The 12,159-nt window shown below is 43.6% G+C and overlaps 1 protein-coding gene across 4 annotated transcripts in view; it reads left to right on the forward strand.

Annotated features, from left to right (window-relative positions):
- Positions 1-3,744: 3,744 nt before the first annotated feature.
- Positions 3,745-12,159, forward strand: part of TSPAN4 (tetraspanin 4) — a 937,220-nt gene continuing 928,805 nt past the window's right edge. For 2 of the 4 annotated variants that reach the window (XM_061610064.1, XM_061610063.1), the window contains exon 1: positions 3,988-4,150. The gene's annotated coding sequence lies outside the window, so the exon portion shown is untranslated. The other 2 variants (XM_061610067.1, XM_061610068.1) reach the window with 2 other exon arrangements.

A 12,159-nucleotide genomic window follows, 5' to 3' on the forward strand; every position in this document is an offset into this window, starting at 1 on the left:
GGGGAAGAACAAAGGACAAGTACGAGTAGCAAGTAGCGCTGCGACTAATGATGCCACTGGGTCAAAGCCAAATGGAAGCCCAGAGGCTAATGTGCACAGATGCAAAATGAGAGTCCTGAGTTGTACACACGTACAATGGGAACATGGAATGTGAGAAGCATGAACCAGGGAAAGTTAGAAATGGTCAAGCAAGAAATGGAACTTATCAACATTACAATACTTAGCGTGAGTGAACTGAAATGCATGGGGAATGGGACACTTTCAATCAGGCAACTACAAAATATTTTATGCAAGAATTGAGACATTAAGAGGAAATGGGGTTGCTTTAAAAGCGAGACGTGATGTAGCAAAAGCAATTTGGAGCCATAACACAAGGTCTGAGCGAGTGATATCAATGAGATTTAACGGGAAACCTATTAACATAACCATCATCCAAGTCTATACTCTAATGGCAAACACAGAAGAGGAGGAACTGGAGAGATTTTACGCAGAAGTACAGGAAGAAATTGATCACACTCCAAAACAAGATGTTCTGATAATCGTGGGGGGCTGGAATGCAAAAATAAGGAACAAAGAAGAACTAGAAATTGTGGGAAAATGGGGCTTGGGAGATAGAAATGAAGCAGGAGAAAAACTTATGAATTTGTGAAGCCAATAATTTGTTTCTTGCAAACATATTTTTTGAGCAACTGAAAAGACGTCTGTACCACGTGGACAGCACCAAATAGTCAGTATAAGAATCAAATTGATTATATAATTGGAAGCAGAAGATGGAGAAGTTCCATACTTTCTGTGAAAACAAGACCAGGAGCAGACTGCGGTACAGATCATGAACTGGTTGTATCAAAAATCAGAGTAAAGCTAAAGAAGAACAACAAAGGAATCATAATGCTGAATTACAATTTAAATAACATCCCAGAAGCATATAAAGATCAAATAAGAAACAGATTTGAGGCTTTAAACTCAGTTGATAGAGAACTAGAAGAACTATGGATTGAAATCAGAGACATTATCAGGGAAGAATGCAAAAAGACCTCTAGTTAAAAAGAGAGAAAGGCCTCAATGGATGACTGAAGAAACTCTTAAAATGGTTAAGACAGAAGGAAAGCAAAAGCAAAAGGAGAGAGAAACATGGTTAGAATGCTAAATGCTATAATACCATGACTAGTACGTAGGGACTAACAGAACTACTACAATAATTATTGTATATAAATAGAAGAGGATAATAAAAAAGTAGAACGAGCCCTATTCCAAAACATTAGAGAAATCAAAGGGAAATTTAAACCAAGAGTAGGGATATTGAATAATCAACAGGGGAACACACTGACTGACTGAGAAGAAATAAAAGGAAGATGGAAGCAATACATTGAAGAACTCTATAAAAGAGATGCCAGGATGACAGATTCATTCACGGAGGAACCATATAATGAAGAACCAGAAATTTTAGAATGTGTGAGGTGAAAGCTGCTCTTAAAATACTTGGAAGAAACAAATCACCAGGAATAGATGGCATACCAATAGAATTGCTACAAGCTACTGAGACTGAATCTGTCCAAACTTTGACTAAAATCTGTCAAGAAATATGGAAAACTAAACAATGGCCCACAGACTGGAAGCGTTCAATATATATCCCAATTCCAAAGAAAGGGGATCCCAGGGAATGCAGTAATTATCGAACTATTGCCTTAATATCCCATGCAAGTAAAGTAATGCTCAAGATTCTACAACAAAGGCTCTTACCATATATGGAGCGAGAAATGCCAGACGTCCAAGTTGAATTTAGAAAGGGAAGAGGCACCAGAGATCATATTGCAAACACATGTTGGATAATGGAACAGACCAAAGAATTCAGAAGAAAATCACCCTGTGCTTTATAGATTACAGCAAAACCTTTGACTGTGTAGATCATGAAAAACTATGGAATGCTTTAAAAGAAATGGGGATGCCACAGCATCTGATTGTCCTATACTCTGCACAAGAGGCTACTGTAAGGACTGAATATGGAGAAACCGATTGGTTCCCCATCGGAAAAGGTGTGAGACGGGTGTATTTTATCACCCTATTTATCTATACGCAGAACATATCATACGGAAAGCAGGACTGAACCAAGATGAAGGAGGTGTGAAAATTGGAGAGAGAAACATCAATAATTTAAGATATGCAGACGATACCATACTACTAGCAGAAACCAGTAATGATTTGAAACGAATGCTGATGAAAGTTAACGAGGAAAGCACAAAAGCAGGACTACAGCTGAACGTCAAAAAGACTAAAGTAACGACAACAGAAGATTTATGTAACTTTACAGTTGACAACGGGGACATTGAACTTGTCAAGGATTATCAATACCTTGGCACAGTCATTAACCAAAATGGAGACAATAGTCAAGAAATCAGAAGAAGGCTAGGACTGGGGAGGGCAGCTGTGAGAGAACTAGAAAAGGTCCTCAAATGCAAAGATGTATCACTGAACACTAAAGTCAGGATCATTCAGACCATGGTATTCCCCATCTCTATGTATGGATGTGAAAGTTGGACAGTGAAAAAGGCAGATAAGAGAAAAATCAACTCATTTGAAATGTGGTGTTGGAGGAGAGCTTTGTGCATACCATGGACTGCGAAAAAGACAAATAATTGGGTGTCAGAACCAATTAAACCAGAACCGTCACTAGAAGCTAAAATGATGAAACTGAGGTTATCATACTCTGGACACATCATGAGAAGACATGATTCACTAGAAAAGAAAATAATGCTGGGAAACACAGAAGGGATAAGAAAAAGATGTTACAACAAACACAAAGAAGATTCTGACAGCACCATAAAAACAAACGTTTCTTGTAGCATGTGAACTAGAATCCACTTAGGGGAAGGGCCATAGCTCAGTGGTAGAGCATCTGCTTTGCATGCAGAAGGTCCCAGGTTCCATCCCTTCAATCTCCAGTTAGGGCGGGAAGAGACTCCCTGCCTGAAAACCTGGAGAACCACTACCAGTCAGTGTAGACAATACTGAGCAAATTGGATTAATGGTCTGGCTTGATATAAGGCAGCTTCTTATCTTCCTATGACTAGTGGCTCCAAAGGCAAACTCTTATGCCACAATAAATCGGTTAGTCTTCAAGGCACCCCAAGGCTCTTGTTTGAAATTAACAGAACTTACTCTGCAGTAAACATGATCAAAGCGGTTTTTTCAGGTTTTTGTAGTACTTCAACGCTATAAGGGGGTGGGGAGGTGATGCCCTAGCTCACATGAACATGACTCACTTTACTACAAGATGCCTGTACATTCCGGTGTGACTGTTTGGTTAGGACTGGGGTCCACCATCCCGAGTTCCCCACTGAGGAAGGGCGCGATTTATAAACAGGATATGATAGAAACTGAGGGAAGGGTCAGCGAAGAAAATGTCCCCATTTACCGAAATAGGTTTGAGCCCCTGGAAACGATTTCGTTCCGCTTCCCAGTCCCTCCTTCCTCAAAATGAAAAGTTGGATTATTACTACTATTATGTTAGAGGTGGCGGCAATACAGTGAAGCCACCCTACAAACACCGTTACCCTTTCTTCTCTTACAATGGTGTTTTTTAAAGAGGGGAATGAGGAATAGGCAACAACACAGAGGAAAATCCAAACTGAACCTGGTAACTTAGCGGGCCGACCGACCGATCGACTTACCTAAACTGGAACCGCCAGGTCCCGCGCACGCCACGTTCAAGTCTCGAGTACGCCGTTGCCGCCGTTACATGGTTTGCAACCGTCACGCCTCCTTCTCTCCAGACGCTACTAATACACTAAATGGAGTGGAAAAGAGGTCTTTGGCTTCCACAGCTTACTTTAACCTTTCGCTACGTTAACAGATAACCGAGAGACGATTTCCATGGAGAACAGCCCACTCCCTGGTGGGGTGGAAAAGCGTGCCACTCTGCTCATTTCATTCTTAAAGCAACTACTCCCCGAGGGTGCTGAGTGGTACGTTCCAAAAGGTACGGCATCGCGGTTGGTTCAAGACAGCTGCGTTCGGCGATAGCTTTGCGTTTCTCGTGGGCGCTGCGCTAAGTGGTAGCTGAGGCGTTCGGATTGCAGAGCGCTGGCGGCTCTGGGCAGCGGGAGTAACTAAGCTCGGAGATTCATTGGCGCAAGTGGCGGTCGAGTGCCAGGTATTTCTTTGCATTCGCATTTCTATTGCTTTGACGCTGGCTCTTTTGCTGTCACTTGTTACTAGCGATCTTCTGAGAGAGAGTTTGAAAAGGTAGGAAGGTTTTTCTCCCCCCATAGGTTGAGTTGTGCGTTTAGCTAGAAAGTGCAACTGGTGTTGTTACAGCACTTAAGCCCTAGCAAGTTTTCCCTTGCTGATGGGAGCTGTAGAGTGAAAGGACCGCCCCCCCCCCAAGAAAACGGCGTTTCTTGCCGCTCCAGTTCTATGTCAGTCGACCACTGCCTTAGATAGGAACACAGCTGGTCAGCTATTATGCTACTCGTGGTGATTTCTTCTTTTTGCGCTGCCCAAACCCTCTCAAGTTCGTCGAGGTTTGTGGTGTGCCTGGGAGGAAATGCCCGGAAGGCTCCTCACGAACGGTGCTCGCAATCTCGGCGATATTTCTGCTGAAGACGCGAGAAGAACTTTAAATGGAAACACCCTACCAGAAAGAATTTTAAAAATCTTTTCATTTTGACATTGAGAGATGAGGAGGAAGAGCAACAACCGTTCTTGGACATTTAATCCCGCCTGATTTTCCATAATGCTGCCCCAGCGCCAGCACTCTCCTTCGGAAATGAGAAGCGCTTTTACTAAGGAGAGAATTTGTCTCCTTGGTCTCGAGTGCTAACTTGATGGATCTGATCGTCGCTGGTGTCATGCGAAAACTTCCCCAATATAGGCTTTTATATGCGGGGAGTAGCTGCTCTCCAAACCACCGGGGGTGGGTCCCGCGACCGTTCTATTTTTTCCCCGCAGGAAACTAAACCGCTCCGTGTCTGGCGCCCCAGACCTTCGCACATCTGCAGCCCGATCCAGTGCACGTTTTACTCTGAAGCAAATTCCCGATCATTGATGTTGGTGATATTTACTCCCCGATAAAAGTCCCGAGGTTGGCAGCCTGACCATATAAACGGTTAGGTTGCGATCATTTCCCACCCATTCCTCGGCATATTAAAGTAGTCGTTTTGTAGACCTACATCCAGGTCGGGCTACAGTTCCTGCGCACGCTTACTGGCGAGTAAGCCCTATTGAACCGACTGTGGCTTCCTTCGGAGTAAATTGCGTGCATAAGATCAAGCTGCGCTTGTTTTGTAAAACGTGTTTATTACATTTTTGTACCACTCTTTTCCAAGGAGCTCAGGATGGCGCATACATCCCTTCTTTTATCCTCACAACAACCCAGTGAGGTAGGTTTAGGGCTGAGGGATGTTGACTGGCTCAAGGTCACCCACTTCATGTGTAAGTAGAGATCTGAGCCAGTGACTCTTTGGAAAACTCCACAAAATGAGAATTATTTGCCATAGTGCTTGGGGGGGGGTTGGGGGGGCATGCTATGAAGTGGAATTAATCCCACGCTAGTTTACCAAGGAGAAATAAATGGGGAAAATCTGGTTATGGCTTACTCTGGGGTTATGCAGCTGAAGCTAATGGGACTGCTGTACAGTATGTGGGTTTGAGGATTGTAGCCCTTCGGGTTACCCTCCCTAGTTGAACATTTTCTGCTGTTCTCGGTTTGGCTGGCGTGAATGGGTGTGGTCTAGAGTAACTTTGGCTTGTGTCCTCTCTGGCCACAGTGTACCGAATATACTTGAGAGACTCCTTTAAAAGGGTGAGATTTATTCACATCTGTATTTAGCACAGAATGTTCCCGCTTCAGGAGGATTAGCGTGTAATGTTTGCAGGATCGTATCCAATGGCAACAATTTATTAGGGAAGAAGCGTTATAAATCATGGGGGGGGCGGTGTTGCAGGAGGAAGAACAAATGAATAGGATATTAGATTTGCAAGTTGTAAGGTTCTGCATTTCACCAAGCTATTGGTATGTCTTCAGGCAAAGACCAAAAGAGAGACTATTATATTTCTTGATCTCTCCTTTCTGAGTATGCTTGGTATTTGAAATGAGTGGGATTGGTTCTCATTCTGCAAATATTTATCTAAAGCTGCAGCCATGTGCACACTTGAGAGTGAACTCACTGGGACTTACTTTTGAGTAAACATGCATAGAGTTGGGCTGTAAGGGTTATTTACCACAGACTTTCTTAAAGAGGTGTGTCATTCCCTAAAAGGGGAGGCAAGCTGGTGGTTGATGAGAAAAGGGGAGTGTGACCTGCTGGGTGGAGTGGTGTGTGTCTGCACCAGTTCCCTTCCTCCCACTCCAGCCTGGTCTAGAAACAGAGATCCAAGGTAGTTTGCCACTTTGATGTCACTGTCACTTAGAATATCTGGTGTCACTTGGGCAGGGGAGAATCAAAGTCTTCCTGGGAGAGGTAAATAAAAGGAACTGTTCCCTATAGCAGTGGTGGCCAACCTGTGGCTCTCCAGATGTTGCAGGACTTCAGCTCCTATATGCCCAAGCGAGCATGGCCAGTACTTGGGGACGATGGGAATTTTAAACCTGGAGGGCCGCAGATCAGCCACTGCTGCCCAATAGCTAGGAAGGCTATCACTAAGGAGGCAACATTGAGGCTAATGGGAATGGCCTTAGATGAGGGGTGGGAGTAATGTGGTTGTATTCAGGGAAGAGTAGGCCCACTGATATCAATAAACCTAAGTTAGTCTTGTCTATTTACTTCAGTGGGTCTACTCTGAGTAGGACTAGTGTTCAATATCGCCCATTGTCTCATCCTAGACTGGTTTGTTCAAGCCATATATCCTGTGGGTGGGGAACAGGATCACTGCTCTTTTTGTCAAAGTGCAGCAGAGGCTACCCATGAGGACGAAAGAGCTGCTGCACACAAGGATGTGAGTGATTGTGTGAAGGGCTGCAGCTTGAGGAGTGACTGATTTCCTATCCCACTTCTTTCCCCTGCCCAGCCTGCCAAGTAATGGACGTATACTGGCTATATACCATTGGTGAATCAGGGAATCCAAGAATGTGCTAACTATACTCCCTTTCCCATTACTGTGGACTTCTGGTTGGCCACTGTGGAAAACAGGATGCTGGATAGATAAGACTTTACTCTGTTTCAGCAGGGTTGTTCTCGTTTTCTTACGTTGAGAAGGCTCTTGTTGCGGCAAAAACAAGTCTCCTAGCACCTTAATAACTTTATTACAGATGGCATAAGCTTTTGAGGTCTAGTCAGATGCACAAAAAGGTAACTGTCCTAAGTTAGCAGGGATGTTTAGACCAGCAATGGGAACCTATGGTCCTCCATATATTGGACTCCATCTCCCATCAGTCTCAGGCCACTGGTGATGAGGAATGATAGGAGTTCTAATCCAGCAACATCTGGAGGGCTGCAGATTCCCCATCCCTGGTATAGAGGAAAAGAAAATAAGGTCAAATGGTAATGAATAGGCAAAACATTAAGTTTGTGACAATCCTTTATGCTACGAGTGAATTCATTCTTCCACTGCCAATCCTTATGTAGACAAAAATGGCACCATCCATGCCATAAGATGGAGGTGGCACCAGGCTTGGGGGGAACCCCAAGGGTTGCAAGAAGTACAGTTTTAAAAAATCCTAAACATAGGGGAGACAAAAACGCACACACATCTGAAAGTGGGCTGAGCATGGTCACTAGCCAAAGAACACCAAGTGTCTTTTGGAGAAAGAAAGTGTGGCAGGGTGGAATGGGGTATCCTTGAGAGAATGGCTGGCTGGTTAGAACACTGGATCAAGAACACTCAATGCTGCAACATTTTGTTGCCCTTGCTCTGTGTAAACAAGAAGGAGCAGAGCAAAGTGACCATTCACAACAGCAGCAACTGATGATCACAATCATTTCAGTTTTACTATATAGTGAGATAGGAGACCATTGCTTCTATTCAAGCCTAAGCAATGAAATCACATTTTATCATTAGTTCTAACTCGGTTATTTCATGCTGGAGTCTTCCTTTTGAAATTTGTTTGTTGGAGAATGTCAAGTTTCAGGTCAGCAGCAGAGTGTTCTGGGAAATCTAAATATTCTCCCACTGGTTTCTGAATGTTACCATTATTGTGGATTACTCTTGGGTAATTCTGGGTTTTTTGTGAATAATGAACTCCCGAAGCTGTCCATCTGAACTACTCATCTTGTCACTTCTAGTCAATTGGTAAAATAGATATGGAAAGGCCCTGACTCATTCCAAGCACTTTCTTTAATTTCTCCAGCCTTTTGATTTATTCCTTGATTGTGTGTATGTTGTGAGAGTAAACACCATCTTTGTGGTTTGTAAAGACTGTAGATCAGAGGGAGAGAACTGAAGCAGGGATTCCATAGCCTCTGTTGAAAGACCAGCTGCCTTTTGACCTCCCCTCAACTGTCACTTAGCAGCATCAGGCTACCTAAATTGTTTCCTTCCAGTAAGAATGGTAACTTTAAGACCTGGTACATGGGCTTGCTTTATCCCTCCCTCCCTCCGCATCCCTTTTTCCTTCTGTGTCATGTATGTTAGCATGCTTGTAAGCTGCTCTGGGAGTCTTTTCTGAGGCCTAGTCAGATGCATAAAAAATTGTCCTCAAATGGCAGGGTAAAAATGCTTTAAATAAAAGGCCTGCAAAAAAACAAAACAAAACAAATGGCCCTTCCCCCTTTTAAATTTCTTTCTGGGTCTTCACATCTCTTAAGTCTGTTTGTTAAGTAACATATTAGGCTACCTTCATTATTGTGCAGCAGTCAGTCTTAAGTCTGATAAAGAGTCAGAAGGGTGCATAGGGGTGCCTTGGATTGCCCATCAGTAGTTAGCAGCTGGACAGCAGAGTTAGTAGGCACACAGGTCACCTGATGAGATGCCTTGTATTCCTATGTAAATATGATGTGCTGTATTCTATCTAAATGTGCATGTCTACATATTAATTAGCCTGCAAATGTTACGCAAATTGTGTCATCTTGTCTCTTCTGGTGATGCTTTTCCTCTGTTTTGGTGGTATCTCCCTAATTGACACATTGCTTTCTGGAGCTGATGTGGGTCACTAGAAATAATCACAAAGTGGCACTCAAGTTGGACCATAGACATAGACCAATGGCTGCATTCACTCTAAGAATCAGTACTGCATGGGGTCATCCATCAGGGTGTGTTGCCCCACATTGTTACTGTCTTGCACCACAGAGGCTATCTTTGGGCTCAGCCATCGATTGTCTGCTATTGGATCAGGTTTATTTATTATTGGCAAAGCCAAAAAATCTTTCAAGAAACCGAAGGAGAGCCAGCATTGAAGTGATGGTCCAGCCAGTTCCAGGATCCAACAGCTATTTCTGTTGTCCTGAACAGAAAGAGTTAGGTACAATGCCTCTTCTTCAAAATGCAGCTTCTTCTGTAATCCCTTATTCATGGGGGTAGCTGCAGCGCTATCTTGGCATGAAGTGTGCATTAGGAACAAACCAGGGGGGAAATAAAAGAAGTTAAATGAGAAATGTGTGTGGGTACTACTGATGTTCAGTAGTTCACTAGAATTGCCAGTGGAAAGGGGGCTGGAGTAAATAAAGACATAAAAATATATCCAAATCTAGCCCAACCCTGGGTTGGACTGATTCATTACTTGATTGCTGGTTCATTAGAATCAGATTCAATTTGATATGTGTGACATTATATTAGGAGTGCAATCCTTTACTACCACAAAAGTGTGTATAGGATTGCAGGCATTAATGCTATCGGTGTATTAAACTTAAATGGATTTACTTCCAAGTGGACATGCATGGGTCTATAAGTCAGACATGCCAAGAAATCCACATGTATAAAACTGCTCACATGTGGACTATGATTTTCAGTTTTGCAAAAGCTTTCCTACCTGGAAGCCAATATTATTCATGTGACCAGGCAAGTAGTTATTTAGAATACTGCATGAAGTGCTTTTAAAGAAGAGTTGGTCAACAAGTCTCATGGGCCAGATCTGGTCCTCAGCTTAATTTTACACGCTTCACACAAGGCATCCTGCTACGTTTTGATGCAGATGTAGTAAAATACTTGCACTTGGTTTGCAAGGAAGATTGTTTTTTGGGATTGGGGTGCATGTGAGAGAGATTTCACATTTTCCCTTTGGATTTTCAGTGTAACACCCTGTACCTGTGACATTCTTATCACAAGGTAGCGTTGACTTTATTATAGAGCCTGACTTCTGGACTTCTAACTGGACCTGCTTTTAACCAATAGTGTAGTGGCAAATTCAGAAGTGTTGGGTCCCTTCATGTTAGTCACAGCGATACCCCCCTTTTTTTGCTGCAGGGCTGAGAATGATATCCTTGTTAATGCCTTCTCCCACAACAACAGACATCCCTAGGAGACAATAAGTAGGAAACAGCAGAGTGTTAGCTACTGAGAAGAGTCTTCGCAGTGTTTGACTCACTTCCTTTCACTTTGATTGGCTTCAATCAGCAGGAAAGGACACAGAAGCATGTTAGAAGACTCTTCTCAGTGGCTAACACACTCCTTTCATGCTGATTGGCTTGTAGGATACTGGAGAAATTGTGACTTGCTCCCAAAAATGTAAGGGGTCTGAGACCCTGGATGACTATATTCCTGCTTCTAACAGAAATTAAGGAAGGGAGCTTTTGCCAGCTGTTTCTCCCTGTGCCAGTTTCTGCATATTGGATTGTTGTTAAAAGCAGATACAAGAACCAGTAAAAAAAAGAGAGGAGAAAACAAGCTGGCAACCGTTTTGGAAAGGACTTAGGTTGTGCTGCAAACTTTGCTTCCATTTTCTGGACTGCTGCTGTAAGCAGCTCTGAGGAATGCAGAAATTGACCATCCCTGTTCTAAAGAAACAGACCTTGCAAGTAAAATTAACACATTTTAAAAGAGGCACCAGAATTAGCTGCACATTAAACCTGAGTGGTTCCTTAAGGTCAGTTCTTAACAATTATTCATGTTGTTTGTAATACACACAGTCATTAACATTCAAGACTTGCATGCACCAAGTCTTGATTCATTTTCTTGTGTCTAGTCGCTCTAGTTAATGTTGTGCTATTGTATTGATAAAAAGGTCCTGCAGTACCTAGGGCAAATGTCTGGGAATAAAGATTTTTCATCTATTATTTTTTTCTTTAGAAGCTGAAAATAAGCAAGCCAACAAAACTCCTTTGTGTGCACCACAGCAAAAGGGTGACATTTGTCATGCTTCTGCAAAACACTTAAGCACATACTCTACTTTCTATCATGCTTTCTGTGAGACGGAGAAAGAGAGTGCCTGCATCCCCCAAAAGCCAAAATACACATATGTATACAGCTGGATATAAGCAAACTGAGCCCGCTAGTCCTAAGTGGGTAGTTCCACTTATTTTAAGGGAACTTGTGAGTGGATTAAGGATGCCAGTGTTAGGGTAACGAAACAGCAGCAGGACCACACTCATACCCTGAACCTATCCACTGGGAAACCATCAGGGGGATTGAATGCTGACAGAACCCTTGCATAGACCGAAGATTCTAGCTGGCTTGTACCCACAGAGCCAGGTGCTGGTGTTGAACCTTTCCTGTTCTGCTCCATCTGGTCTCTGAGATGCGGGGAAGCAGGTCAACAGCCGTAGTACCTTTTAGCGTGCCAACAGATGCGGCAGAATCTCGTTCAGGCAAGGCAAGGTCAGAGCCCTGGACAGAGCCCAGGCTGCAGAGGAACTGTTGTATCAGCAAGTTGCAACAAGCCTTCTGCGCGTTGGCCAAATTAGTCTTGCTGTTGGCCCCACCCCCTCTGAGGAACTGTCTGTGCCCTTAACGGGCTGTTGCCTTGTTCTGCAGCTGTTGGCTCCTGTGGCATGGGGGTGAATGGGCCTGCCCTGGGAGTGAGAATTTCAAATCTGAAGAGTCCAACAAAGTCATGTCTTCTAGACTGGAACGATCGGGTAAGGGGAGTTGTGGAGAGTCCTTGTCAGGGCCAGCGTTAAGACTCGGCATGGTTGGGCATCTGATGAGAGCCTACAGTATACCCCAGCAAGGGTTCCATTGATGAGAGCCGCAAGGACATGTGGCAGTGAAGAGGTAGACTCATGAAGGCTTCCCAAAACCTGGATGCAATACAGCTCCTTATCCAGGCCATCCCCTGAGTTTGTGGAGGTG

The sequence above is a fragment of the Rhineura floridana genome, chromosome 2 (genome assembly GCF_030035675.1).
Source record: "Rhineura floridana isolate rRhiFlo1 chromosome 2, rRhiFlo1.hap2, whole genome shotgun sequence".
Lineage (NCBI taxonomy): Eukaryota > Metazoa > Chordata > Lepidosauria > Squamata > Rhineuridae > Rhineura > Rhineura floridana.